At 45.9% G+C, this 27,572-nt stretch overlaps 11 non-coding genes across 11 annotated transcripts; 10 read left to right on the top strand and 1 right to left on the bottom strand.

Annotated features, from left to right (window-relative positions):
• Positions 1-477: 477 nt before the first annotated feature.
• trnat-cgu (transfer RNA threonine (anticodon CGU)) lies at positions 478-549 on the top strand. The gene has a single exon. It is a non-coding gene; the product is annotated as a tRNA-Thr (tRNA).
• Positions 550-18,735: 18,186 nt separating this feature from the next.
• Positions 18,736-18,894, top strand: LOC148827776 (U1 spliceosomal RNA). Its single transcript, XR_016092986.1, has one exon. It is a non-coding gene; the product is annotated as a U1 spliceosomal RNA (small nuclear RNA).
• Positions 18,895-19,516: 622 nt separating this feature from the next.
• Positions 19,517-19,635, bottom strand: LOC148827775 (5S ribosomal RNA). Its single transcript, XR_016093052.1, has one exon. It is a non-coding gene; the product is annotated as a 5S ribosomal RNA (ribosomal RNA).
• Positions 19,636-23,705: 4,070 nt separating this feature from the next.
• On the top strand, positions 23,706-23,820 carry LOC148827774 (U5 spliceosomal RNA). The gene has a single exon (XR_016093175.1). It is a non-coding gene; the product is annotated as a U5 spliceosomal RNA (small nuclear RNA).
• A 400-nt stretch (positions 23,821-24,220) lies between these two features.
• Positions 24,221-24,337, top strand: LOC148827773 (U5 spliceosomal RNA). The gene has a single exon (XR_016093164.1). It is a non-coding gene; the product is annotated as a U5 spliceosomal RNA (small nuclear RNA).
• A 399-nt stretch (positions 24,338-24,736) lies between these two features.
• LOC148827772 (U5 spliceosomal RNA) lies at positions 24,737-24,853 on the top strand. Its single transcript, XR_016093127.1, has one exon. It is a non-coding gene; the product is annotated as a U5 spliceosomal RNA (small nuclear RNA).
• A 399-nt stretch (positions 24,854-25,252) lies between these two features.
• On the top strand, positions 25,253-25,369 carry LOC148827771 (U5 spliceosomal RNA). The gene has a single exon (XR_016093213.1). It is a non-coding gene; the product is annotated as a U5 spliceosomal RNA (small nuclear RNA).
• Positions 25,370-25,768: 399 nt separating this feature from the next.
• LOC148827770 (U5 spliceosomal RNA) lies at positions 25,769-25,885 on the top strand. Its single transcript, XR_016093186.1, has one exon. It is a non-coding gene; the product is annotated as a U5 spliceosomal RNA (small nuclear RNA).
• Positions 25,886-26,267: 382 nt separating this feature from the next.
• Positions 26,268-26,384, top strand: LOC148827769 (U5 spliceosomal RNA). Its single transcript, XR_016093163.1, has one exon. It is a non-coding gene; the product is annotated as a U5 spliceosomal RNA (small nuclear RNA).
• Positions 26,385-26,782: 398 nt separating this feature from the next.
• Positions 26,783-26,899, top strand: LOC148827768 (U5 spliceosomal RNA). The gene has a single exon (XR_016093162.1). It is a non-coding gene; the product is annotated as a U5 spliceosomal RNA (small nuclear RNA).
• A 399-nt stretch (positions 26,900-27,298) lies between these two features.
• LOC148827767 (U5 spliceosomal RNA) lies at positions 27,299-27,415 on the top strand. The gene has a single exon (XR_016093227.1). It is a non-coding gene; the product is annotated as a U5 spliceosomal RNA (small nuclear RNA).
• The last annotated feature ends 157 nt before the right edge of the window (positions 27,416-27,572 follow it).

The following is a 27,572-nucleotide window of genomic DNA, read 5'->3' as shown; positions in this document are numbered from 1 at the left end:
GTTTACAGTGACATCAGAGATTGAAAGCGAAGTCGTTTTTTATTAAAGGTTCAAGGAAATCTGAATATGTTTGCTAGACGTATTTCAGAATCACAGTGAAATGTAGTACGATTGCTGCACAGATCTGCAGTCTGCAATTAGAATACGGTTTGTGCGTTGTATAAAATATGCCATTCAAAACTTTTCTAAAACTGCAGAGATACATTTCGGAATGCGTCTTCCTGTAAAAATAAAATATCTATTTTATTTGACGGGCGCTATAAGCAGAGTCTGAAGCCAGCTCCACAGAAGAACTATGTGGAGTTCTTCTACTATATTCAGTGGGCCAAAAAAGTGAGTATTTCACTAAGTGAACAATTACTGTACATCATAATCATATTTGTTTTACTTCTCCTGCCATTGCAATTTGTGCACAAAGATTTTTTTTATTTATTTTCAAAATGTATTAGCCTTGATGGGAAAGGACATTAAACTGTGGGCGCGGTGGCCAAGTGGTAAGGTGTCGGTCTCGTAAACCGAAGAGCGTGGGTTCAAATCCCGTCCGTGCCTGGTTTGCTTACCACGCCATGCCTTTATCTAAATCGTCAATTGTCTTGCAATGTAGAAATCTCTGTAATAATAAGAAAAGAAAGTAGTTAATAATCCTGTAACAAAGTAACATCCTCCACTGCTCCTCCACTGCTTGTCAGGATGGCTGAGTGGTCTTAGGTGCCAGCCTCAAGAACTCAATCGTGTGTAGTGACAGTTGTTATTCACAACCCGGATTTCTATGGAAGCCCGTTTCCGCCAGGGAGTAAAAAAAAAAAACGAGCTATGGTATCTCAGAATTCCGACTTAGCAACTCAGAATTGCGACTTAGTAACTCAGAATTCCGACTTTATATCTGACATTTGCGACTTCGAAATAGCCCATATTTCAATGTCTGTCCTTTTGTTATTGTAACGGATTCGGGTTCTAGGGTTTGTGCCCTCGCAGCTCCCACCCTACTTCGTGCCTCACTGCATTGGCTCGAGCCCAGGTCTTGCCAGCTGAGCTAAAGAAGACCTTTTTTAAGTAAAAAAGGACATACAATGAGATACCATAGCGCGTTTTTTTTACTCCCTGGCGGAAACGGGCTTCCATAGATTTCCCTTCATGTTCATTAAGATGTGTAATTTGTATGTTGCTTATATAAGAACAGTTTCTTCAAAAGTTCTGTCAATTAACAGTGGAGAGCTAGCCGATGTACGTTTTCATGAAAACGCTCTTTAAGGCGATTACAAGTATCTTGAGCAAATCTGCGTCATATTTTAAAAAAAAAAAAGTTTAGCTCAAGATGCAACAGGAGTATAAATTAATTCTCCCACCCTACATTCCAAGATATGGAATCTTATTTTTCTTGAAGTTTCTGATGTTGGTCGTTATTGGAAATTGTCCGGTGATATCGACTCAGGTACTCAGTTGTTACGTGCTGTAATTCGATACATGCAAAGCATTTATATTCCCTCAAATTATTAATAAGGTCAATAATGTATTAAACATTACATGCCACTTTTTCTATAGATGATGCTCACGATGGAACAGTGAGAAAGGCGTGCCTAGATGTGCTTGAACCAGCACCTTACTATCATTTTAGTCCCGACCTGACCGCACTGAGCAATGGTACGACAGAGACTCCAACGGGTGGTTTTCTCCATTTACAGTTTTTGGGTAAAAACCAATCTGAACTTTTAAGCAAGTATTTTATTTCCAATTTTGCAAAGTGTAAGTTTTTCTTATAAAACGTTGTTTCAGAAAGAAACTGAGCTGACGGGAATAGCCCTGTCAGTAGAATATTTAACTTTTCATCTCAGCTAGTTCTTCTGTGGAGCAGGCTTCAGAACTCTACGTACAACGCCTTTGATGTCATTTTATTTTTACAGCAGACGCATCCGGAATGTTTTTTTTTTACTTTTTATTTGAACAACAAAATAGATTCAATATAAACAAGAGCACTTATAACATCAGTAGAATCGTCAGGGGTACATAAAATAATACAATTACACTTTCTGAAAACGATTAAACTAGGTAAATCAAGATAAGGTCCGCAAAGTCTCTTGCAAAGGTATTTGGGTTTGCTTGAACCTTTAATAAAAAAGTGATCTGAGACTTCCTAGCTTCCAGTCTATAATCTCACTGTAACTAAACTAGGATGTGATGTTTCGCAGATGTGCAGTGTGCCTTTACGCTTGGCATGTTCAAGACTATTCGTTGCGTGAGCTCCTCGCTGCGTGTCCTGTACTGTATTGTGATTTCGTTGAGATTATCTACGAGGAGTACAGCGACTAGAACGCCTTGAACTTTTTTTTTTCGGTATACAGTATAAAAGAAAACGCTAAAGCACATACAAAGTAACTAACATTTCCTATATGTAGGTTTTCTGAGTATGTCTCTACTTCACTTAAATACCTTAGTGACAGGCGATCTCTTTCCGATATTTGTTCTGGCGCGGTTATTGATCCCATACTAAAGATTATTTTTATAAAGAACATGTCACCTGCAAACTGGTATCGGGAAAGTTTTATAATATTACTTTTTATTTTAAAAAAGTAAGTTTATCATAACCTATATGATTTCTTACCAGCGTGGAGCTCGAATTCACAACCCCGAGATTAAGTGTTTGGTACTAGTTGCGCCACAGAAAATTGAAATCTCTTATTTATATTAAATACTGCGGCTCCTGTCCTTTTCTTCTCGTCAGAGAAGAGGTCGGTCTGGTCTCCAGATTATCAACTATAAAATCAGGCAGTGCTCCTTTGTAAAGCAGTGTTGGTTCACATTGCTTATATGGGGCAACACATCAACTCGATGATCGCTCGCTGTACACGCATGCCCCCCCTTCACTGAAATAACATAGACGAAGGAAACTCTCTTGTCTTGGGCTGCTGTCACCCGGAGCGCGGGTATTGCGGTCACAGCACAAAGTACTGACCACTATACCATCGCGGCGAGTTGGGACAGACTATCGTTAATGTAATTCAAATGCTCACAGTGTCTTTAATCTGATGGATTCATATACCGTGCTCATGAGAAAGTCACAAACCTGTCATCTACACACTGTTCCCAGAGCTGGATAGGTGATTCCAGATTCTACAGCTCTCTAGCAGTAGTGGAAATCAGGCTACAGAAATGGAGAAAATCTCTTCAAAATGTGGAAATATAATCCCGAGACGAGTCCTTTCTCAAAGGTCAACTCTGCTTGCAAATCACCCCTCCCCACATCGCGCGGTGTAGCGGTTATAACCTTCTATTACCACACCAAAGGGCTTCAGTGAGAAAGCGGGCAGAAACAAAGCGATCTCTTTCATTTTTACGTTTTGCACGCCTGACGGGGTTTTACGGTGCTCTTTTCTACACTGAACTGATCATTTGGACACCGTAAGTCAAGAGAGACACATTTCTATGTAATCAAGAAACCAGGAATCCTAACCGTTAGCCCGTTAGTGCCACAGAAAAAAAAACGTTTCAGCAAGATAAAATTGCAGGATAAACACATTTTTTTCTTTTTCGTAGGGCTGGTGTTTTGTTTGATTTAGCGAATTGTTTACACTTTATTTCTGACACATGACTTAAAAGGCTGGTCGAGTATATTTAATACAAGAGCGCTGAACAACAATTTTCATCTACCGTATTGTCATGTTTTTTAAAAAAAAGCAAGTTAAATGCATATATAGTAAATGTTTTTTTTCATATAATAGTGTTTATGGTCTGATAAACGTAATTCATTATTTAACGGACATTTGGTATAATTAAAAAAAATACTCATTCACGAATGTAAACATTTTTTACAATAACGTGTTTTATTGTGATCTTGCGCCCCGTGCAGCAATATCACCAGACAGTTTAATGGTCTGTCGTCCTTTTACAGTTCTGGGTTTTATTCTGTCTTCAGATGCACCAGATGTATTTTTAAAATACGTAAATAACAATTCTGGTGCAGCGAGGCATTCTGATTAATTCAGATTCACTCTTCACGTGTGTTACAGATATCATATAATGTTTTTGTATCCACGCAAAACCTCGCATGAAGTTGATAAACTTTACTTGTAACATATTTAACAAGGCACAGTGCCATACTATTAAAATACATCAGAAAAGTACCCGAACTCATCTTATTTATGTATTTGAAACGAACGGATGGGAGACTTTGATATGGCTTTCTGGAAATTCACTTTTAGGAGTTTTCGGAAGTCTGGACCCAGATGTGCTCGTACAGTGAGGGAGGAGTGCTTGACTTCCTGCTTTCAGCTTGTGCATTGTTTCTACTTGTGACCACCAACAGAGAGAGCTTTACCGGTTCACAGAAACGTCCCGGGAGTTTTCTGGGTTAAGAGGGAAGAATAAATGTAATAAATGGAGATGTTATTGCCGCTGGGGAGTATGAAGGCGGTTTAGCGAGGCGGTGGTGTGTAGAGGGAGGAGACGCGCATTCCGCACGGGCAGCGCAGATCAATGAATCACATCTGCTGCGCGTTGAGTCCTGTCCTATATAACCGCTGAGCCCGGACACACACAGCCTCTCCAGCCAGTGCTGAAGATTTACAGGGTTAAAGCCCAGAAGTTGAGAGTAGAGTTTTTGTACGAGTATAAGATTAAGGGAATAGGGTTTGGTGCACAGAAGAGGTTTAGGTTTAGTTTGTTTTTGCCACATTTGTAACGGCCATGGCGGCCTGTAGGGTCGGCATGCGCCGTTACTTTTGCGCGCGTTTGGTGTTCAAGTGTGGTGAGGGCTCGGTTCACTCGGGTGATATTTCACGGTTGGACGTTTCAAGGAAGGTGTTACAGAAAGAGTTAAAGGTTAAGGCATTAGATGTCAATTGCTTAATTACTTTGCCAAAGGGAATTGGTTTTGACGTTAGTTTCAAATCGGCAAAGTTATTGGAAGAATTTTGGAGAAAAATAGAAGAGAAAAAAGATGTGGGCCTGATTAGAATGTTTGAATGGCAGAAGCTGACGGATCTTTCTAATAGGACTGTGATTGTTCGCATGTTTAATGAGATGGTGATGAAGGAAGATATTGTGACATGGTTGTCTAAGTATTGTTTAGTGAAAGGTGAGCCTCAGAAAGTCTTGGATGATGATGGGATCTGGAACTGTGCATGGAGAGTACCTGTTTCGTTGCATGAAGACAAAACTGGTTTTGGTGGATTTAAACACATTCCTTCTTTGATTGGATTAGGTGAAAATAGAGGCCTTGTGTTCTACCAAGGGCAGCCAAAACTGTGCAGGAGGTGTGGGGAGCTGGGTCACTTTGTGGATGCCTGTACAAAGGTGGTGTGTGGTAAGTGAAAGGAAATTGGACATGCATATACTGAATGTACAAGCGTGAGGAAATGCAATCTATGTGAGTGTGAAGGTCATGTGTTTAAAGACTGTCCAAATTCCTTTGCAAATAGAACAAAACTGGGAAGACCGATGCAAAAGCAGGAAGAGTTTGAAGAGGCATTTAGGGCTGGAGCAGTGGATCTGGATCAGGAACTGGATGTGGTTGACGTTGAAGAAAGTAGTGGAAAAGAGAGCGAGGGTTCAGAATGGAGTGAAGGAGATGAGGCTGAGGTAGAAAAGAATGATAATAATGTGGAAAGGGAGGTGGACTCTGAATTGAGTGGTAGCATCTCTCCTGATCGTCTGCCACCCGTGGAGACTGAAAGCGCTCAAATGGAGTGTATAGAACAGAGGGTGCAGTCTAAAAGGTCTGCTGAGACATCTGATATAGAAAGTGATCTAACTCCGAGTGGAAAAGTGAGGGAAGATCATTTTCAGAGTCCTCAGATGGCAGGTTCTCCCATGGAATTAGTTCTCTCCAATCCTACTGATCCAGCTTTAGAACTAGAGACTCAAGGAGGGCAGGTGGAGAACCATCCTATTGATGGCGGGGGTGGTGGAGGAGGAGGCAAGGAGAGCAAATGGAAAAAGAAAAAGGCCTGTATAGTAGGTGTCACAGACTGAACGATTCTAGCCAGAGTTTTTAGTCTCCCCTGGTCTAACTTTAAGTATGGCTCTGAACATTGTGTCCATAAACGTGAGAAGCATTCGATCCAAGTTGAGGGCAAGGACTATATTATCATTTGTGAGTAAGGTAAATGCTGATATTATGTTGTTACAGGAGTGTGGATTACCTTTTAAAAACAGCTATAAGGATATGGAAGAACTGTGGACATTGGGCCCATCAATCTGGAGCGGGTCCAATGAGAATAAATCTGATGCTGTTTTAATTAAAAATAAGATGGTAGAGGTACGTCAGTACCTTGTAGTGAAACCAGGGAGAGCACTGGTGGTGTATCTGGGTTTCATGAATGTCAAATTTAAACTTTTAAATGTGTATTGTCCGAGTTGCCCACACGACAGATATGTCCTAATTCAGGAATTGAGAGAATATTTATTGGGATGGGAACCACTGGTTTTAGCTGGGGATTTTAATTGCCTTTTAGAAAGAGAAGGCAGAATGAGGGGTGAGAGACGGGTCCAATTTGATAAATCATCAATATTATTGCAAACGGTATGTAAAGATTTTAAACTGAAAGATGCCCTCAAACTTCATAGTCAGGGGAGGGCAGGTTTCACATGGCACAAGTCTAATGGGACCCAAGCCTCACGTATAGATTTTGTTTTGATACGTGATTTTACTTGCACAACTGCAGGCTTAACCCCTGTTTTTTCTTTGACCATTGTTTACTGTCATGTACACTTGCTATTCCAACGGTTGTTACTGTGGGGAAGGGTGTGTGGAAGCTGAATATTTCACTTCTGGAGGATGAGGAAGTGAGGAGCAGGTTCAGGGAAAGATGTAAGGAATGGCAGACTTTGTACGACCTGTTTGGCACAAGAGCACAGTGGTGGGAGGAGGTAAAGGAGCGTACAAAAGCATTCTTCATAGAGATGGGGAGGAGAAAACAGGCTAGGATACGAAGGGTTGAAAACGGATTACAAAAGAGATTGCAGAGGTATGTTAAGTTATTAGAAGAGGGGTGGGACTTCAGTGAGGAAATCAAAGAATTAAAGAATGAGCTTTTAAATCTCTCTAGAGAAAAGATTTAAAAAATCATGTTTCAAAGCAAAGTGAAAGAGCTTGAAGAAGTTGAAAAATGTACAAGATTCTTTTTCAAGAAAAGGGTTGTAGGGAGGGGACTAATGTCTGCATTGAAGGGACGAGAGGGGGTTTTGCAAACTAGTATGGAAGACATGTTGACTGTAGCTGAGGATTTCTATGGGGAGTTGTTTGGAAAGAAACAAGTGTCTAAGGATTTGTTAGAAAAATTTGTGCAAGTCATTCCAAAGAGTGTAAAAGACGATACTGTGTTATCAAAAGGCCTTTCTGTAGAAGAGTTAATGGAAAATTTGAAGACCTTCAAAACGGGTAAAACTCCAGGGTTGGATGGTCTACCCATTGAGTTTTACAGGGCCTTTTGGGATAATTTAGCATTGGATCTTTTAACCATTTTTAAAGAATTTGAGTTTTTAGAAGAACTGCCGGACAGGTTTAAGACGGGAGTTGTGATCGTACTATTCAAAAAGAATGATCGCACGGACCTGGCAAATTAGCGACCGATAACTTTATTGAATTGTGATCTTAAACTGCTTTCCAAGTGTTTAACGCTTCGATTAAAATCTGTCCTGAGTGAAGTCATTCATCCAGATCAAGCTTGTAGTGTGGCAGAGAGGAGGATCACGGACAGCCTAATACTGATAAGAGATACCATAGGTTATGCGAGAGAGAGGAATATTGGATTAGCGGTCTTAAACTTGGATTTTGAGAAAGCTTACGATCGTATCTCTTATGAGTATATGTTTAGAGTACTACAAAAGATGGGGCTTTCAACCAGGTTCCTCACTTGGGTAAGGTTATTATATAAGGGTATAGGAAGTAGAATAATGATTAATGGCAGCATGTCAAATGTGGTTAATGTGAATTGCGGTGTTCGCCAAGGCTGTCCGTTATCCCCACTCCTTTTTGTTTGCTGCATAGAACCACTGACACAAGCCTTAAGAATGGAGAATGGGATTGAAGGCATTAAAATCCCTGGGAGTGGGGCCCAAGAGGTGAGAACTGTACTATACATGGACGATGTAAATGTTTTTTGTACAGATTATAAGGAAGTCAGAAATAGCTTGGAGGTGACAAGCCAGTTTTGCGGAGCATCAGGGGCCAAGCTGAATAAAAACAAATGTGTACTGATGCAATATGGAAACTGGAGTGAAGAGGAAAATGTGGGAATCACAATTCGTAGAGATGAAATGAAGATCTTGGGAATAAACTTTGACAGAAATGGGATAGGGAGTAGGAATTGGGAGAGGGTGGTAGGGAAAGTCGAAAGCAAGATCGGTCTGTGGAGTTTACGGGAATTAACAATGGAAGGCAAGGCTTTAGTTGTCAAGACTGTAATTTTACCATTACTGTTGTTTGTCAGTGCTGTTTTTATGCCATCAAGGTCTGTTTTATTGGTTTTAAAGAGGGCTATTTTTTATTTTTTCTGGAGGTCAAAATTGGAGAGAGTAAAGAGGGTGGTTGTAGAAAAAAAGGGGGAAATGGGTGGAAAAGGCATGCCTGAACTGTTCACTTTCCTAATATACAAATATGTATCATTACATTTGTCTTTAGCGGTAGGGAACAGGGGGAAAGTATCCTTTATGTCTCGCTTTTTGTGTGGTTTTTATTTAAGGACATTGAAAGTTTTAGAGATCCCTTTAACAGCACCTGTTGCTTTTAACCTCCCATATTCATATTTTATCATAAAGAAATTTTTAAGGGAATGGAATTTGGAAAATGAGGCACTGGATGTGTTGACAAGTGCAAGAAGGTTGGAACTTGTTGTGTGGGGTAGAGGTGCAGTATGTAGTATGTCATATTCGTGGCCTCGTGGCTGGAGATCCCAGCCATGTTTGGAAAAGGGTTGGCCACACGGTTTTGTTGAATAGACACAGAGACATGTGCTGGTTGATTGCACATGAAGTTTTACCAACAAGGGCTGTGATGCATTCGAGAGGCATGGGGAAGACATCAAGGTGTCCAGTGGAAGGATGCGGACAAGAAGAATCCATCCGGCACGTCCTATGGGACTGTGGCATCGCAAAAGAGGTGTGGACATTGGCTAACAGCTGGATAAGGTGCTTTCTGGCTTGCGGTATAAGTGACCCCCAGGTAGTGCTCTATGGATATGGACTTGAGAAGCTATCGAAATCGGAAGAAAGCAAAGCCTGGCAGGTCATCTGTTGCCTAAGGGAAGCTTTATGGAAGACTAGATCTACATTGGTATATAGAATGGAAAAAATTCGGCCTCTGTCAGTGATACAGAAGGCTGTGTCTTATTTGAGAGACTACATTTTGATCCACCGGAGAAGATTTGGGGAGAAAGAGACTGAGAGGGTCTGGAAGTTGACATTATGGCCCAAGCATGTTGCAATCAAATGGTGATGGATCAAAAGTCATGTTTCAGCAGGTCATGTTGGAAACTTTTTTTGTGATGCCTCTTGCCTTGCACAAAAACTGTCTAGTGTTTTTATTCTTCGCTTTTGTATCTTATTTAATTTTATGTAGAACTTAATACTGTAAATTGGTTTTGCTTGTGTATCAATAAAAACTTTAAAATTTATTTATTATTTTCCTTTTGAGCAGAAGCTGGGTTTCTTTCTCTAGTTAAAGTTATTGGCGTTGTGGTTACTGTGCTAGACCGTTGGGAATAGCGCTTTTATTTATTTATTCAAGCAGTCTGCTGTATACTGTACGTGAAATAAAGATAAGAGTGCTTTCTTGATACTTCACAAGAGTATACATAATTCACGAGCTGTATTAAAAAAAATGAACTGGAAGAAAAGCAATAGGGCTGGAGTTTATAGACTGTGATGCAAATACAAGAGTAGGAGAGGAGGGGACTAGTTCAGGAGCACAACCGCCCCTCCCCTGCCCATTCTCCCACCAGGGTCTGTTGTAACCCAGTGTGGAATTCAGCTCCTTGCAGATCAGCTTTGGATCACTCAGCTGAGAAGCCCTGGGAATATGGGGCAAATACAGAAGATTCTCCCACCAGACTAGAGGGAGAGTTTGTATTCCCAAGGGATGACTTGTTTTACAACATAAACAAAAACCTCTGTTCTGCTGCTCCAGGCTTGTTCCACTGGGAACAAGTGCGGCCAGGAGCTCATGAACAGTAATTGGGGGTTGTTTCCACAAGGGGGGCTGGAGTAAGTTGATGTAAATTGTCCAGTCTTGTTGAGGGCAATAAAATTCATTAGATCTGATTGACCAGTTAAAATGAATTGTTCTGCTTTATTCACAGAAGCCAGTGCTCTCTTCTCAATGTGTGGGTGAGTCTGTCAGTGATATAACAGCTAGGCAAGACTGCTACTCTTGTGTGATCTATTTCATCTCCTGTGACCCCATCTTCCAATGACAACAGTCCAGTCTAGCATGGAGTTTCCCAGACTGCTCTGTCAGTGACAGTGGGAGGTTTATCTTGTCTCTTGTTCAGCCAGAATGTGACAAATAGTGACCCCTTAATGGAGGAAACTTTAACTTTACACCACTTGACAATATTACAGGTGTTGGTGGGGGGGGATCCCCAGTGATCCCACAGTCTCACATAGACAATGGCCAGTCTACACAAACCTCCAGTTAACACAGCCCTGACCCCTGTTATGTCACCCAGGTCTTCACTGTGAGACAATGATTATTTATATTATTCAATGGAAGTATGGAATTAAAATAGTCAAGTCTTGATAAATAGAGTATATTGTCTATTTATTATACTTTTACATTGTGACAAAAATGAATTTCAAGTCCATCATGAGCACATGCAGCATATTAAAAACAGGTCTCTGCACTGCAAAGGAATCTCAGTTCACTTATAAAAACTTTAGCTAATAAACCTGAAATTTCATTTTTTTACTGCTTGTAGGTACTAACTCATTGACATTATGTAGATTAAAATAAGACTATTCACAAAGAAAAAGCATTTATCACAAATGTATCATGCCAAATACACTCTAGTAATCAAGAGCAATTAAGAAAAGAAAACAAAACCATCTTTTGAGGATGCCAGATAGAAATGTAAACACACACACTCGCACGTGGGGCCAATTTTACCAGAAACCAATTAACCCACCAATGATCTTGGACTGATGTCTGAAAACCAGAGCAAACAGTACAATATTAAAGTACTACAGCTATCAGTAGATAGCTTATCAATATAATACTTATGTCTGAACTTCATTGAATGGTGACACTTCAATCTTTAATATTCAATGTTTTTCACAAAATCAACAGCTGAGAAGAGACCGTCATATACATTTATCCAGTGGTTTTCAGAGAAGAGACATCCGTGTGGGCAAGAGTCCTTTCCCTGAGGTCCACTGCACTTCAGCTAGCTACATTCTGGCTGGGTCGTGTGTACTCCTGGGAACGTGGCCTTTAATGAATATTGGGCACTATGTACAAATTAATAATGTGAGCATATTAATATGATTTGTGTTGAAGCCAAACATAGACAATCACTGTTAAAACTTGAATTCAACCTCCAGTGTCTGCTTTTGAAATGCTGATCATCACCTGTCTTCTGGCTTAATGGATATTTCTTGTCTTCTTTTTTTTCCCCCAATATGCTCTTCTCTGTATTATTAAGTACAGTACTTCTGGGTCATCTCATGTACCTTGTGGCATCTTGGCTGGTGCTGAATGGCAAGCAGCTGCTATAAAAATAACATGCCTATTAATATGATGTTGAAGACAAAACCAAAACAATACAACTTTGTTTTATACTTTAAAATTTATCACAAGCTTGTCATATTTACAGTCATCAACTGATTTAGGCTGCTGTTCCTGTGAAAAATGTCCTTTGTTTAAGAAAGATTCAATTTAAAATCTTTAGGTTTTAAATATAAACCACTGGCAATATGGTAATCACTTTTACAACTTTTAAGAAGTTGCAAGATAGCTCTACAACTATGTTGTCCTTAACCTATTCAGAAACTACCACTAATATTATAAGAAATTGTTCTCTAGACTCATCTTGTGGGCTCTCTTCTCGATGAATTGGAAAGGTGTCGTTCATGAAGTCCAGTACTGTCGATGTCTCTCTTATCAAGAGACTACCCATCTAACGCTGCAGGAAACTCCAGTGCCTGGTCTGGGAATGCTGTGCTATTCAGATTCTATCAATAAATTTCAAGAATGGTTCACCTTTTTGTTTACACTGTGGCATTTCTTTGCAGTAACAATTGAGTGGGATAGTTATCTGCCTTCTATACTCTTCTGAAAATCATGTATCTTTTTAGCAGTCCCATATCCCTTCCTTATATCCTTGCTGATGAGAATGAGAAATGCTATTTTCAAGACATTAACACGAATATAATTTTTACATTAATTCCAAGGTACAAGAAAATGAATATCTTCAAAATATGCACTTTAATATACTTAGGAACAAGTAATAGGTTTATTCCATGCTGAAAAAAAGAAGAAAGAGAACACAACGTTTCGGCCGTGGAGCCTTCTTCAGGTGTGAGAGAGACAGGGCAGTAGGCAAAGGTAAAGTAGCGGGAGAACAAAGGTTAGGAGGGAGGAGGAGTGAGAGGCGGGAGTAGGGGACAGAAAGAGAGGCCAATCAAGAGGTGTGAAGTCAGAATGGGTGCAAAGAGGTGTGAAATGAAACTTCCAATGAATGGAGAAAATTTAAAAGAACATTAGTCTGTCGTTAAGGGAAGGGAGAATGTGTGATCCTAGCTGCAGAATAATTTTAGTTTCGGTGGTCTTTCTGATTTATGAGTTCGGAAAACCGTCTTTGAGAACACAGACGGAGAGATTAGAGTGGTCGTGGCCATCAGAGGTGAAATGAGAAACAATGGGCTTGGAGAGATCTTTAATCTTCACAGCCCTGACGTGTTCTCTGAAGCGGTCTCCGAGTCTTCTTCCTGTTTCTCCAATGTAAATGGCTGGGCATTTACTGCAAGAGATACAGTAAATAAGGTTGCTGGAGGTACAAGATGCTGTCTGGGTGATCCGGAATTGTCCTGAGGGGCCTTGAATGAGTGTGGTGGTGGCTGTGTACTTGCAGGTGATACAGCGAGTTCTGTTGCAAGGAAAAGTGCCAGGTGTGGATGGTTGTTTAGGGCGGTCAAGGGAGCTGTGAACAAGGAGGTTACGCAGATTAGGTGGTCGGCGATATGAGATGATAGGGCGATCAGAAAAGAGGGCCCCAATGGAGGGATCATCCTGTAGGATGGAAAAGTTGTGGTTAATGGTCCTGGGGATAGGAAGTGTGTTAGGGTGGTAAGGAAGCACCAAAGGAATGCGATTGTTAATATACTTAGTTTCTTTTTTGGAAATGGTCAGTGAACCAACCACTCCAGAGCTTGTCCTTCATTTTGAAATGATTTCCTGGAAATGCTGTAATCACAGAGGAGCTCTTCTTCACAGACAAAATTATGACAGGCTGTTCGTTGATTATAATTGACTTTCTTATAGCCCTTACATTGTCTTTTCTCTTTTATGAGATTTGTCTCCTTATCCGGGAGGCAGGCTCAGTGTTTTTCACGAGCATCAATGCACAGTTTTTGTGCAGGTTCAAATTATTCTTACTGTCATGTTCTTTACCACCCCTGGGTGCTGCAGGTGCTTCAGGTGGAGAAAGGCCTGCAGGTAATACAGTACAAGAAGCTGCTCAGGCAAGGTGATGTCTTGCCCAGTCTGTGCAACACATCTTTCTCTTTGCAACCATCAACACCTTCCAGCAATCCTTCGTACTTGGTTCTGGACTCTGCAACTGTCTATATCTGTGGGAGAAATTAATACTCATCAACTTTTTTTGTATTCAGATTAAAAGTACAACTGAAAGAAGTTTTTAAAATGAAAATGACCTATTTTTAGTAATCTCTTGGCAACATTCTTAATGTTCTTCTTCTGAATATCCTTTAGGATACTTTGGAAGTTGATGATGAGGTTAGCCAGGCTGGGATCCTCTACTTTCACACTGATATCATTTACGATGTAGCCCGGAAAATGGTTTATGTTTTTAATATAATTAGCAATGATTTGGTGAGACAGTCCAGTGGTCTTCATTTGGTTACAATAATTGTTGTTTTGGATAGGCCCTTTACAAAGTTTAAGGAAGATGCAGATGAATCCATAAAAACAGGAATCTGGAAACATTTTCTACCTGACAAATTGTAGAGTCACTATGTTTATGGCTGAGATTTCACATGGGTGAATTTTAAGCTAAGGAGTAAAAACATGTGGTATGGAAATATCACTGCTCAATTTTAAATGCCTTTAAAAAATAAATACCTCCTGAGAGCAATCTGCCACTCTAAGATCCTTGGTAAGGTCCTGTTTAAACCCAGCCCGGTGAGGAGCATCCAGGGAGTGCTTCCTGTCCAGTCCAGCCTGGGCCACCATCTTCCTGAGAGCCTGCTGATGGCTTTTAAGAACTGGGGGACAGTAGGAATACAAAATACACATTTAAACATTTTTACTTATACGACAAACTAGAATACAAGTATAAAACACGTTCCTTCTGTACGTTTCTGTGTGAGTAGGTGCAGTTTCAGTTGGTGAATGGGTTTCTGCTTTCCCTGCTGGGGATTATGCATGGACCATTTACATCTCAATAAGCAATCAGGGTCTTTTGTTTACCTGCCTAGTAGGACTGTGGGAGCTGTACGAGTTTCCATAGCTGATTGGTTTCAGTTATTCTTCTGTTTGGTGCCTAAGTGTTAGTATGGTGACGATGAAGAGTTCCAGTCCCTTTAGGATCTGGCTAGTTAGGAGAGGGGAACAAAGCTCTTTCTCCCAGATTTTATCCAAGAGGGGACCATCTGGGACAAGGAGAGCACTCTCCTTCCAATGACTAAAACCTTCCCAGTTCTTCTGATGTTCAGGCCTTGTGGAAAGATAGTATCAAGCCTTTTGATCTACTCCCTTTCCTTTTTCTTTCTGTCTTTGTCCAGTCCCATAGTTCCTGATGTACCTGTGTTGTGCCTGTCGGGTTCGGATGGAGTTACCTGTTTCCCCCACATAGGTCACCCCGCACTTTTTGCACTGGATGCTGTAGATGGCGTTATTGATGTTTTCTGAGAGTGCCCTTTGCAACTGGAAGATTTCTTTAGTTTTGTTGTCTTGGATCATTGTTTTCTGTTATGAAATGTTTGGCTCTTGGTGTATATGATCTGTTTTGTACAGGTTTTAGCTTGCTTTGGACTAATTCATCCTGAAGGTTTTTGTTTTTTTGTGCTCCCTCAGTATGTTTGTGTTTTCTAATGTCATGGTTTTTGGTTGGTTTTTAGGCTGTGTTGAGAATATGATGTGTTCAGGGGTATTATTCTGTCATCTGGAGTTTTTCTATTCAGAAATGTTTGTGCCACATTTTTGAGGAAACTTTGTATGTATCCTCTCTGGTGTAAAGCTTGGAAGAGTGTGTATTTGGCTTCCTCAAAGTCTTGTTGTTGTGTACAGATTTTGTGGAACTGTAGGAGTTGTGATTTTACCAGTCCTTTGGAAGTATGTTTTGGGTGGAAGCTATCCTTGTGCAGTAAGCCGTGTGAATGTGTCTTGGAAAAATACCTTGATGTCCAGTTTGTCTGTGTTGTTGAAGGAAGAAACCTTGTATATGGTGGTGTCTAGGACGTCTATCAGGCTACCATACTTGGTGTATTTGAGTTTAATGGACCTGTGGTGTGTGTTGAGGGTGTTAATGATTTCTTGTAAGGCTTGATATGTGCTGCCTATATGTTTATAGGCAGCACTGTCGCACAGTTACTCTAAACTCGGAAGTAACACAGTATTGTTGCCTCAGCCTTGGGGCCCTGGGTTCAATTTGAGCTGTCTGAGTTCTTAGTACTTAGTTTTGTTCTCCCTGTGTTCAAGTGGGTTTCAAATAGGAGCTCTAGTTTCCTCCCATAGTCCAAAAGCATAGTGGTAGATTAGTGGGCTTCAGGTAAACCTGGACCTCCAGGTGAGTGTGTTTGTCTTTGCCCTGTGATGGACTGGTGTCCTTTCCAGGGTGTAAACTGCCATGCATCTATTTCTTGCCAAGTTTAAAAGTAAAGTTACAATCTTACTATTTTTACAGTTTTAAATTGACATTTACAAATGTATATTAAAGCAGCTACCCACCTGAACTAAACTACGTCAGCATGTGTAGTCTTCAAAAGAACAAGTAATAGGTTTATTCCATACTGAAAAGAGAAGAGAGAAAACGCAACGTTTCGGCTGTGAAGCCTTCTTCAGGTGTGAGAAAGGGGAGATTACAAAGATTAAATAGCACAGAAGATCAAAAGCTGGGAGAGGGGAGGAGGCAGGAGCGGCAGAGAGGCCACTCAGGAAGTGCAAAGTGCAGAGAGGTGAAGAAAGGTGTGAAGTCAAAACCTGCAAGAGAATAGAGAAGATTACATTAAAATAAGTCAGTCATTGAGAGATCATGGCCATTTGAGGTGAAAAGAAAAACTATGGGCTTGGAGAAATCTTTAACCTTCCCAGCTCTATGGGCATATGTCCCGCCCCCTCCAGAGCAGCCCCGGGTCTAAGGGTCCAAATGCCCACCACCGCATCCCCCTAGATTTATAAATAAGTGTATGAAAGCACGTATTAGCAACGAGGGTTGGAAGGCAATCATGTCTGCTGCAGGTTTGAGCGCGCTCTATCATAACCCTAGGGAATCGGCGGTGTGGGAAGTCTGGTGAGGGTCACGAGTTCATGGGGTGTGAGAGCCAGCCGCGGCCGGGTGTCAGACTGGTTGACCCTGATAGCATGTCTCAAAAAACATCAAGCACACACACACACACTGACTGAGTAAAGTGTCACAGAAAGAACTTGCAAGACAAATAGCATGGACAAATAGCATGTGAAATGTGAACCACTTTATTTCATCAGTAGGTTTTAAAATAGAGAAACATCCCAGTATACACTTTTGAACTTTTCACACACATTACAGTGTAGTGGTTTGATGGGTTTACTGAGACAATTATTAATTGTAGCAGTAATCACGAGGTTGTTCGTTGGGGCTTTTAGAAAATCAATCGTCAGAACAACTAACAAGGCACACACACGGGTACAATACACGGGATACATTTATTAATATAAACTGTGCACCAAACATATACTAGTCTGCCTGGATATGAGTGGCAGACCTTACTGTGAGGGTTATCAATATACAAGGTATATAATCTCGAAGAGATGCCAACACAAAGAGATACACAACAGAGAATATATATCAATATATATCGTTCGGTTACCAAATCGCTAATCAGTGTTATTACCCACTGTTACTCTAAACTCGGAAGTAAATACATTACTCATGAATTAAATTGATAACAACTTGTTTTAAGGTACAATTGAATTCTCGAGACGCAATGTAGAACATGGGGTTTACTTATCCACTGTGTATGGATTTGGAATTTCCCGGCACGAACACCAAACCAGCTGACAGGCTCTGTTGCAATCTCTGTTCCAGCGGTTGTCCAATGAGCGTTGTCCCGGCGTCCTCTGGCTACCGGCCAACCAGTCGAGGTGCAGCTCGGAGTAGGACGGGCAGAGGAATCTGACTGCGGCACGCAGGGCAGTCGTTGCTCCGAGGGGATCTACCAGCAGTCCGGCTGGCTAGTAGAAAGTCTCTATGCACAGTGTGTGACCGCGAGTCCTCACAAGTCACTCTTTTGCCTGGGAAGAAGCTGGTTCGTTCCCGGTCCAGCGCTGCTTCTGAATAAGCTATTCAGGTTGTCAACGAGGGTCCAACTGTAGGCTGCCGTTGATCAAGCGGCGCATTCACGTTGGTAGAATTCTGAGTACGTACGGGATCCGCGGCCTCGAGCTTAGAACAAAGTCCAAGTCCCTTTGCAGACAACAGCAGTTGTCACGTGATTGTCTCTGAGGATGCGCGAAAATGGCCAAGGAGAGCCCAGAACTGAGCTTGCGCTCCCTTTTTGACCAAGACCCAGATGTGTGCTGATTGGTTGAGAGTTTGGCGGGCATTGGAGACCCACGTGGTATTACCACGCCCTGCCAGTCCCTGATTGGTTGGTCAAGGTGAGATATGAGTCACTTACTCTTGACACTTAGGAATGCAGTCCAGATGTCCATTCGGCACTCTCTAGACAGATAGGCGCCAATGGATGACCATTGATCATGATAGCCAGGCTTAGCTAAGTGCATCCCCATCTGGGAGCTGTCCCTTATCAAAAGAAAACATCTTAAATCAGCCTGCATGAATACTTTCTCTGTGGCTGCACCACAGAGATGGGGGGTGAGATGGGGCCTCATTTAGGACAGCATACCACCGCTTAATTCTGTCTTATTAACAAGCATTGCTGCTACAACGGCATCTCTCCTCTCAAACTTCCTCCTGACGTGTTTGACAGGATCTGGGCCGTGGTGAACAGTGGGAAAGACGTCCTGTGGAAAGTGAGGAACATGGGACTGTTCAAAGGCATCGAGGTCCCAGTCAAGGCAGCAGGTAGCCTGGCCCTGTTCATCACCCAAGAGAACTATTACCTCAGAGATCTGTGGAGAGAAGGGATGGAGGAAGCAGAAAATCTGTGGGAAATAGAGAGCATAGGTCAATATCTCAAGAAACTGTGAAAAACATTATCATGTTTAAGTAAAGAATGTGATTTGCACCAGAAAAAAAGAAATTGTTGCTACGCAACTGGTACCGTGTCAAAATGTAATGAGATGTGATTATATATACTGTTTTAAGTATGTATATTAATGTAAAGCTTTCTAATTTGTGATGCCCTGTACTTTTTTGTGAAAAGAAAATAAAGTTCTTAAAGTTCACCCAGAGCGAGGCTCGGCCATTGCACTCCGGCTGTGCTGACCCCTGCGAATTCCCCAAATGTAGGAATCTTGACTGCATAATTTCTGGTAGTGGGGAACTGCGTTCGCGCTCTCCCCTGATGTGCTTGGTCCAATATCAGATACGGAAGAGTTATGACACCACGAGCTGCGATAGGATCCCAGTTCGAAAGGAGTCGATGCCACTGCTGGTTCTCGGTTTCTTTTAGTTAGAGGTCCGGAGAAGCATTTCAAGCTGGTTACGCTACTCCTTCCGGACATTCATCCCTTTTCAAAGTCAGTCATTTTGCTGTAGTCTGCATTATTTAGGCTGATTATCGAGGTTAGCCTTTATTTGGTCATGGGAGCCTCGGTACTGTATGCTAATTCTCAAGACAGTTTCACCCATTTTCTGATTGCTAGGTTCTGTACCAGTGCAGACATGTCAAACAGTGAATGGCTGTACCTCTATTGTATCCGTGCTCAATGAATGAAATCAGTAATAGATGAATATATGTATAGTTATACGAAAAACAAGTGGTTTATCGACTCATCTTCATTTGCAGATTTAGAGGCAGCTTCGATATTCGTTTTACAAATGGTTTTTTTTTTATATGGGTCACACACATGCCATAGCAACAAAACATCTCTAGAGATGAGGCTATAGATCACCTTTCCATCCTCCAGGTTTTCCTCCCAAAACCTACGGTACCAACGGCGACCCCTGCTGGCCGAGAGAGCAAAAGCTTGCAGCACCTGATATTCCCAGGCAGTCTCCCATCCAAATACTAACCAGGCCCAACCCTGCTTAGCTTCCGAGATCAGACGAGATCGGGAACATCCAGGGTGGTGTGGCCGCAAGCGAAAGCCATGGCGCCTGACTCACTACTTGAAGCTGTGTGTGGCTGGGGCTCCGCGCCCCCCTAGCGGGACTGAAGGATCGTTCGTGTGCAGCTCTTTGGAAAGGAGCTTCTTTCCAAATCGCATTGTGTACCTGGATGTTGGCGAATGTGCTCCCTTGTGTTGACTTGTCGCGCACTGGAGGAGAACAAACAAACTGCTCGGAGGAGCACAAGGCAAGTTTTCACAAGACATATACCTCCAATGCACAGCACTCAAAACATTTCTGGGCTGTCGCGTGTTTATTTCAGCACATAAAGCGCACCAATCCAACACGTCGGCCTGGCGCGCGGCGCCTCCGCCCTCTTGTGGCCTTGCGGCGTCAGAGCAAGAGGCTCCTTCTCGCTGCCTTTCCGCTGTGTTGCAGAGCCCTGAGAGGGAACCTGGAGCGCACACTTTGTGGGGGGCGGGAGACCGCGTTCGCGGTCTGCCCCCGATCTCTTGCGCGAGTGCTAAATCTCACGGTGCCAGCCAGCGGCCAGGAGACAAGTGCAATATCGCGGGACAGGGGGGCCTCGTCATTGATTGTTACATATGAGACGGGGATTAGGAGGAGACCCCGACTGATTGGTAAAGGGGAACACTAACACCAGAGTGACACCCGCGGCGTCTCATTTTGAGAGACGCCCTGGGATTTCTTAATGGCCAAGGAGGGTCGGGACCTCGGTTTTACGCCTCCCCCGAAGGACGGCGCCTGTTTGTGCAGCAGAGTGTCGCCATCAGGATGCTGGGGCATAAGAAAGCCACACAGACCGCAGGGTGAGCGCTCCCTACTGGTCCCAGTCACACGTCTTGCAGGAGCAGCAGCAACCTGAGCTTTTCCGGGGGGAATCTCCCATCCGGGTGCCGGCTAGGCTCACACCTGCTGGGCTGCCGTGGGTGAGCCCAGTCGAGAGTCGCAGGGTGAGATCTAGTCACCGGGGAGAAACGATACAAGCGAAGGATTACTCGGCTCCCAGCACTTGAAAAAGCCGACAAATGACTTTTTCCCGCTGGAGCTGAATGTACCTGCATGTGTCGTGTCATCTACTTCCCCCGCCCCGCTGTGTTTGCTGTATTGTCTTTGAAGCCGGCCCCCGAGACGAGACGGGCTGTTCCTGTGCCCCAATTAACACTTTACAGGTGCCATTCCCCGGCATTGTGGCCATTGTCGGTGGTCACACGCGATAAGATAAGGTGGAGGAGAGCGGGGCATGCCCAGCGCCAGACATTCAAGGAGGGGGCTGTGCGAGGTGAGGTGAGGTGCGACACGCTGGAGCCCCGACGCTGCTAATGCGGAGCACTTGTTGAACTGGCATTGAAAGGACGTGTGCGCACGGAGCGAGCCTTCCCTGCGGCGGAGCGTGGAAACTTTCTCCCCGCGCTGCAGGAGTTGTGTGCGCTGCAGCGGTGCCGAGACAACAGCACAGAAGGCAGCAGGCTCTGGAGAGCGGGTAAGAGACAAACCTTGTGGGCAGGCGAGCAGGCCCGTTTTTTGGAAATTGCTGAAAAGGCTCCGGTGTTTGTTCGGTGTGTGGCAGGCGCACGACGCGAGCTTGCGTAGCGATCTGCCGGTCTGGTGTTATGCAAATGAGGCCGAATATCGTCCCGGGACATGCTGCGAATGCGCATTGGCGACTGCAGATGTGTAGGAAACGGCGCGCTCATTTTCTCGTTTTGCCCACCCTTTTGAGTGTTAGTGTGGCGTGTGAGTGTGCGAAACAGTGGGCCCAGCAGGAGGCGGTGGTGTGCGGGGCGAGGAGCTGGCCTAGGCTGCGCGCTTTGTGCTGTGGGTGCGGGCCGCTTGCAGGGGCTTGTACAGCTCATACTTACCTGGCAGGGGAGATACCTTGATCAGCCTGTAGGTGGAGTTGTTGGATTGTTTTCTTGTTTTGTGGAAGCAGTGTTTGTTTTGCAGTTTACAAAATGTCAACTTTTGGATCCCGCAAGAATGCTGTGCGTTTTGAGCTTTTGAATGATCTCTTCATGGATTGTATGCAGTTCAGCAGAAAAGTGTTGCAGAAGGAACTTGGCTTTGAACCTCGGCACTTGGATTTTATCTTCGCTCTCCCAGGTCAGAAAGCATTTGAGGTTGTATTTGCTACCTATCCTCTGTTTGAACAATGTGTGGATGTGTTTGAGGCAAAAAGAGGGAAAGTTCCTGCTCTTGAGAAGATCAACTTGCAGCCTTTGACACAGAGAGAGAGGAAAACCGTGCATGTTGTTATGTTCTCGGAACTGGCAAAGACGGAGGACATTCACACCTGGCTTAACCAGTACTGCACCGTCCACCATGGAACTGAGGTTACAGATGTTGACGGTATAAAAACAGGAGCAAGGAAATTTGAGGTTCGCTTGCTACCCGACAATGTAAATGGAGGCTTAAGGCACCTGCCCTCTACAATCCGGCTGGGCGCCTGCAATGGCTATGTTTTTTATGTGGGACAACCAAAGGTGTGTCGGCGCTGTGGTGCTGTGGGACACCTGGCATCGTCCTGCACTGTGAAATGCTGCAAGACCTGTGGCAAACAGGGACATTTAGCCTCTGACTGTTCAATGCTGCCAAAGTGCAATTTATGTGGCTCGGAAGGACACGTTTTTAAGAACTGCCCTGACGCCTACGCCAATAAACTCAAAATGAGAAAGGATGAGGCAGTGCTTGTTTCAGCCAAACCGGCCCGAAAAGCCAAAGCAAACAACAAGTCAAACAAAGAACCCTTGTTGGACAAAGACTCTCAGCCTCCAGCCAGGATCAGTCCTGCTGTGGATCCGGGGCCGGTGGAAGAGAGATCCACTACGCCCCCACAACCGCAGACTGCACCAGACAAGCACGAGGGTTTGAAAACCCCCGAGAACAGCGAGGACCCCTCCCCCACTCCTGCTCCTCAGAACGAGGGCCAGTGTGGGGCCCCCCGGTGGAGCGGGTCCAGCGAGGATTTTTTCTTATAAAATATACTTTTATCAGAAAAAAAAACATTGCAAAAGTACACATCTCACACAGTAACTCTCCGAAAAACGACGGCGGAACGGCGGTGATTGTCCGTTATCAATCGTTGCAAGGGTGGGCGGATTTGCGCTATTGTGAGAGTCCCTCCAAACCCTACCACTTGCTGTTAATCCTTAGTCCCTGTACAGGGTCCATAGTCCTTTCCAGCGCTCCTTTGCCGTAGGGAAACCCCATTTGGCAACGTCGCGCTTCATCCTCCTCCTGAGGTCCGCCAGGATCCTCTCCTCCAGCTCCCTCGCTCCCCACTCGATGTTGTGCCGGATGAGATTGTTCCTTACATCCCACAGGCCTTTCTTTGTGAGGGACAGCAGCAGCCACATCAGGAACTGCGTCCCCTTGTCCACTCCGGTAGGTGCCAGCCCCAGCAGAATGTACTGGTAACTGAGCACCGCACCCGTCTCCAGGAGTTGCATAGTGTTGTCCATTCTGCCCCACACCGCCTTGGCGAAGGGGCAGCTCCAGAACACGTGCTCCTGAGTCTCCTCGACGAAACACGTGTCCCGGGGGCAATGCGGATTCCTGGTAAGTGAGTGTCTGTAGAGAACCTCTCTGGTGGCCAGTCTCTTGTGTACGGCCATCCAGTTGAGGTCCTTTAGTTGATTGTCCAGTTCTTTCGGCTGCGTCCTTTCCCAGACTTGTCTGGGAACTTGCAGCCTTTCGTCGGCGACCAGATGCCCCCTCACCTCTTTGTACAGAGCTCTGTGGTTGGTGCAGAGCTCCGGCTGTCTCGTGGCCTCGTACTTCCTGCTCCACTTGACAGCATGGGTGTAGAACTTCGGTCGCCTCTCTGCCTTGGGCCCAGTGTTTGACCACTGGACCAAGTGCCTCATCGGGATGGAGAGCCACAGCCTGACAAAGTACTGGTACTTGTGGCCGATGGGCTCCCGCAGCGCCCGACAGAGGTTGCAGAAAAAGATGCAGTCGAGTGATGAGCCCGGAGCTGAACGGGCCACACCGGCTTGTTTGTGAGGCCAGGTGCATTGCCAACCACGACCGGTAGGGCAGAGGCTTTGGAGGCGGCCTGGGCTCCTGCAGCTGGGTGGCCACGCACTCTGGTTTCTCTTCATCTCGTACAAATCTTTCGCCTTTTACTAAAGATTTCCGTGGAGAGGAGCATGAATGAGTTCCATGCAATTTTTATGCTACCCTGCCTTTGGGTGGGGCGCAGCTGGGCTGGTCAAAGAGAGAAAACAATCGCTGGCAATCGCTCTTGTTACTGCGGTTGTGGCCATCTGTCCCGTGAGTCCTGGATCTCTGGCCTTCTGATTCCCGCTCTTTCACTGGCGGGCGGGATGTGTCCGGCTGCAGGGGATCTTGGGAACTCGATTTGCATAGCGGCTTCCCAGAGTGCGTCGTTTCCGTACAGTGTGGCCGGTTGTTTTCCGAGTCATCGCGTCGCCACAGCACGGATTGGGCACGCCCGCAAGCCGAGAGCCGCAGGCGATGAGCCCGGAGCTGAACGGGCCACACCGGCTCGTTTGTGAGGCCAGGTGCATTGCCAACCACGACCGGTAGGGCAGAGGCTTTGGAGGCGGCCTGGGCTCCTGCAGCTGGGTGGCCACGCACTCTGGTTTCTCTTCATCTCGTACAAATCTTTCGCCTTTTACTAAAGATTTCCGTGGAGAGGAGCATGAATGAGTTCCATGCAATTTTTGTGCTTCCCTGCCTTCGGGTGGGGCGCAGCTGGGCTGGTCAAAGAGAAAGAACAATCGCTGGCAATCGCTCTTGTTACTGCGGTTGTGGCCATCTGTCCCGTGAGTCTTGGATCTCTGGCCTTCTGATTCCCGCTCTTTTCACTGGCGGGCGGGATATGTCCGGCCGCCGGGGATCTTGGGAACTCGATTTGCATAGCGGTTTCCCAGAGTGCGTCGTTTCCGTACAGTGTGGCCGGTTGTTTTCCGACTCATCGCGTCGCCGCAGCACGGATTGGGCACGCCCGGAAGCCGAGAGCCGCAGGCGATGAGCCCGGAGCTGAACGGGCCACACCGGCTCGTTTGTGAGGCCAGGTGCATTGCCAACCACGACCGGTAGGGCAGAGGCTTTGGAGGCGGCCTGGGCTCCTGCAGCTGGGTGGCCACACACTCTGGTTTCTCTTCATCTCGTACAAATCTTTCGCCTTTTACTAAAGATTTCCGTGGAGAGGAGCATGAATGAGTTCCATGCAATTTTTGTGCTTCCCTGCCTTCGGGTGGGGCGCAGCTGGGCTGGTCAAAGAGAGAAAACAATCGCTGGCAATCGCTCTTGTTACTGCGGTTGTGGCCATCTGTCCCGTGAGTCTTGGATCTCTGGCCTTCGGATTCCCGCTCTTTTCACTGGCGGGCGGGATATGTCCGGCCGCCGGGGATTTTGGGAACTCGATTTGCATAGCGGCTTCCCAGAGTGCGACGTTTCCGTACAGTGTGGCCGGTTGTTTTCCGAGTCATCGCGTCGCCGCAGCACGGATTGGGCACGCCCGCAAGCCGAAAGCCGCAGGCGATGAGCCCGGAGCTGAACGGGCCACACCGGCTCGTTTGTGAAGCCAGGTGCATTGCCAACCACGACCGGTAGGGCAGAGGCTTTGGAGGCGGCCTGGGCTCCTGCAGCTGGGTGGCCATGCACTCTGGTTTCTCTTCATCTCGTACAAATTTTTCGCCTTTTACTAAAGATTTCCGTGGAGAGGAGCATGAATGAGTTCCATGCAATTTTTGTGCTTCTCTGCCTTCGGGTGGGGCGCAGCTGGGCTGGTCAAAGAGAGAAAACAATCGCTGGCAATCGCTCTTGTTACTGCGGTTGTGGCCATTTGTCCCATGAGTCCTGGATCTCTGGCCTTCTGATTCCCGCTCTTTTCACTGGCGGGCGGGATGTGTCTGGCTGCCGGGGATCTTGGGAACTCGATTTGCATAGCGGCATCCCAGAGTGCGTCGTTTCCGTACAGTGTGGCCGGTTGTTTTCCGAGTCATCGCGTCGCCGCAGCACGGATTGGGCACGCCTGCAAGCCGAGAGCCGCAGGCGATGAGCCCGGAGCTGAACGGGCCACACCGGCTCGTTTGTGAGGCCAGGTGCATTGCCAACCACGACCGGTAGGGCAGAGGCTTTGGAGGCGGCCTGGGCTCCTGCAGCTGGGTGGCCATGCACTCTGGTTTCTCTTCATCTCGTACAAATCTTTCGCCTTTTACTAAAGATTTCCGTGGAGAGGAGCATGAATGAGTTCCATGCAATTTTTGTGCTTCTCTGCCTTCGGGTGGGGCGCAGCTGGGCTGATCAAAGAGAGAAAACAATCGCTCTTGTTACTGCGGTTGTGGCCATCTGTCCCGTGAGTCCTGGATCTTCTGATTCCTACTCTTTTCACTGGCGGGCGGGATGTGTCCGGCCGCCGGGGATCTTGGGAACTCGATTTGCATAGCGGCTTCCCAGAGTGCGTCGTTTCCGTACAGTGTGGCCGGTTGTTTTCCGAGACATCGCGTTTTCGCAGCACGGATTGGGTACGCCCGCAAGCCGAGAGCCGCAGGCGATGAGCCCGGAGCTGAACGGGCCACACCGGCTCGTTTGTGAGGCCAGGTGCATTGCCAACCACGACCGGTAGGGCAGAGGCTTTGGAGGCGGCCTGGGCTCCTGGAGCTGGGCGGCCACGCACTCTGGTTTCTCTTCATCTCGTACAAATCTTTCGCCTTTTACTAAAGATTTCCGTGGAGAGGAGCATGAATGAGTTCCATGCAATTTTTGTGCTTCCCTGCCTTCGGGTGGGGCGCAGCTGGGCTGGTCAAAGAGAGAAAACAATCGCTGGCAATCGCTCTTGTTACTGCGGTTGTGGCCATCTGTCCCGTGAGTCCTGGATCTCCGGCCTTCTGATTCCTACACTTTTCACTGGCGGGCGGGATGTGTCCGGCCGCCGGGGATCTGGGAACTCGATTTGCATAGCGGCTTCCCAGAGTGCGTCGTTTCCGTACAGTGTGGCCGGTTGTTTTCCGACTCATCGCGTCGCCGCAGCACGGATTGGGCACGCCCGCAAGCCGAGAGCCGCAGGCGATGAGCCCGGAGCTGAACGGGCCACACCGGCTCGTTTGTGAGGCCAGGTGCATTGCCAACCACGACCGGTAGGGCAGAGGCTTTGGAGGCGGCCTGGGCTCCTGGAGCTGGGCGGCTACGCACTCTGGTTTCTCTTCATCTCGTACAAATCTTTCGCCTTTTACTAAAGATTTCCGTGGAGAGGAGCATGAATGAGTTCCATGCAATTTTTGTGCTTCCCTGCCTTCGGGTGGGGCGCAGCTGGGCTGGTCAAAGAGAGAAAACAATCGCTGGCAATCGCTCTTGTTACTGCGGTTGTGGCCATCTGTCCCGTGAGTCTTGGATCTCTGGCCTTCGGATTCCCGCTCTTTTCACTGGCGGGCGGGATATGTCTGGCCGCCGGGGATCTTGGGAACTCGATTTGCATAGCGGCTTCCCAGAGTGCGTCGTTTCCGTACAGTGTGGCTGGTTGTTTTCCGAGTCATCGCGTCGCCGCAGCACGGATTGGGCACGCCCGCAAGCCGAGAGCCGCAGGCGATGAGCCCGGAGCTGAACGGGCCACACAGGCTCGTTTGTGAGGCCAGGTGCATTGCCAACCACGACCGGTAGGGCAGAGGCTTTGGAGGCGGCCTGGGCTCCTGCAGCTGGGTGGCCACGCACTCTGGTTTCTCTTCATCTCGTACAAATCTTTCGCCTTTTACTAAAGATTTCCGTGGAGAGGAGCATGAATGAATTCCATGCAATTTTTGTGCTTCTCTGCCTTCAGGTGGGGCGCAGCTGGGCTGGTCAAAGAAAGAAAACAATCGCTGGCAATCGCTCTTGTTACTGTGGTTGTGGCCATCTGTCCCGTGAGTCCTGGATCTCTGGCCTTCTGATTCCCGCTCTTTTCACTGGCGGGCGGGATGTGTCCGGCCGCCGGAGATCTTGGGA

The sequence above is a fragment of the Atractosteus spatula genome, chromosome 10 (genome assembly GCF_055471065.1).
Source record: "Atractosteus spatula isolate fAtrSpa1 chromosome 10, fAtrSpa1.hap1, whole genome shotgun sequence".
NCBI lineage: Eukaryota > Metazoa > Chordata > Actinopteri > Semionotiformes > Lepisosteidae > Atractosteus > Atractosteus spatula.
The sequence above is the reverse complement of the archived record's forward strand: the minus strand, read 5'-3'. Positions and strand labels throughout refer to the sequence as shown.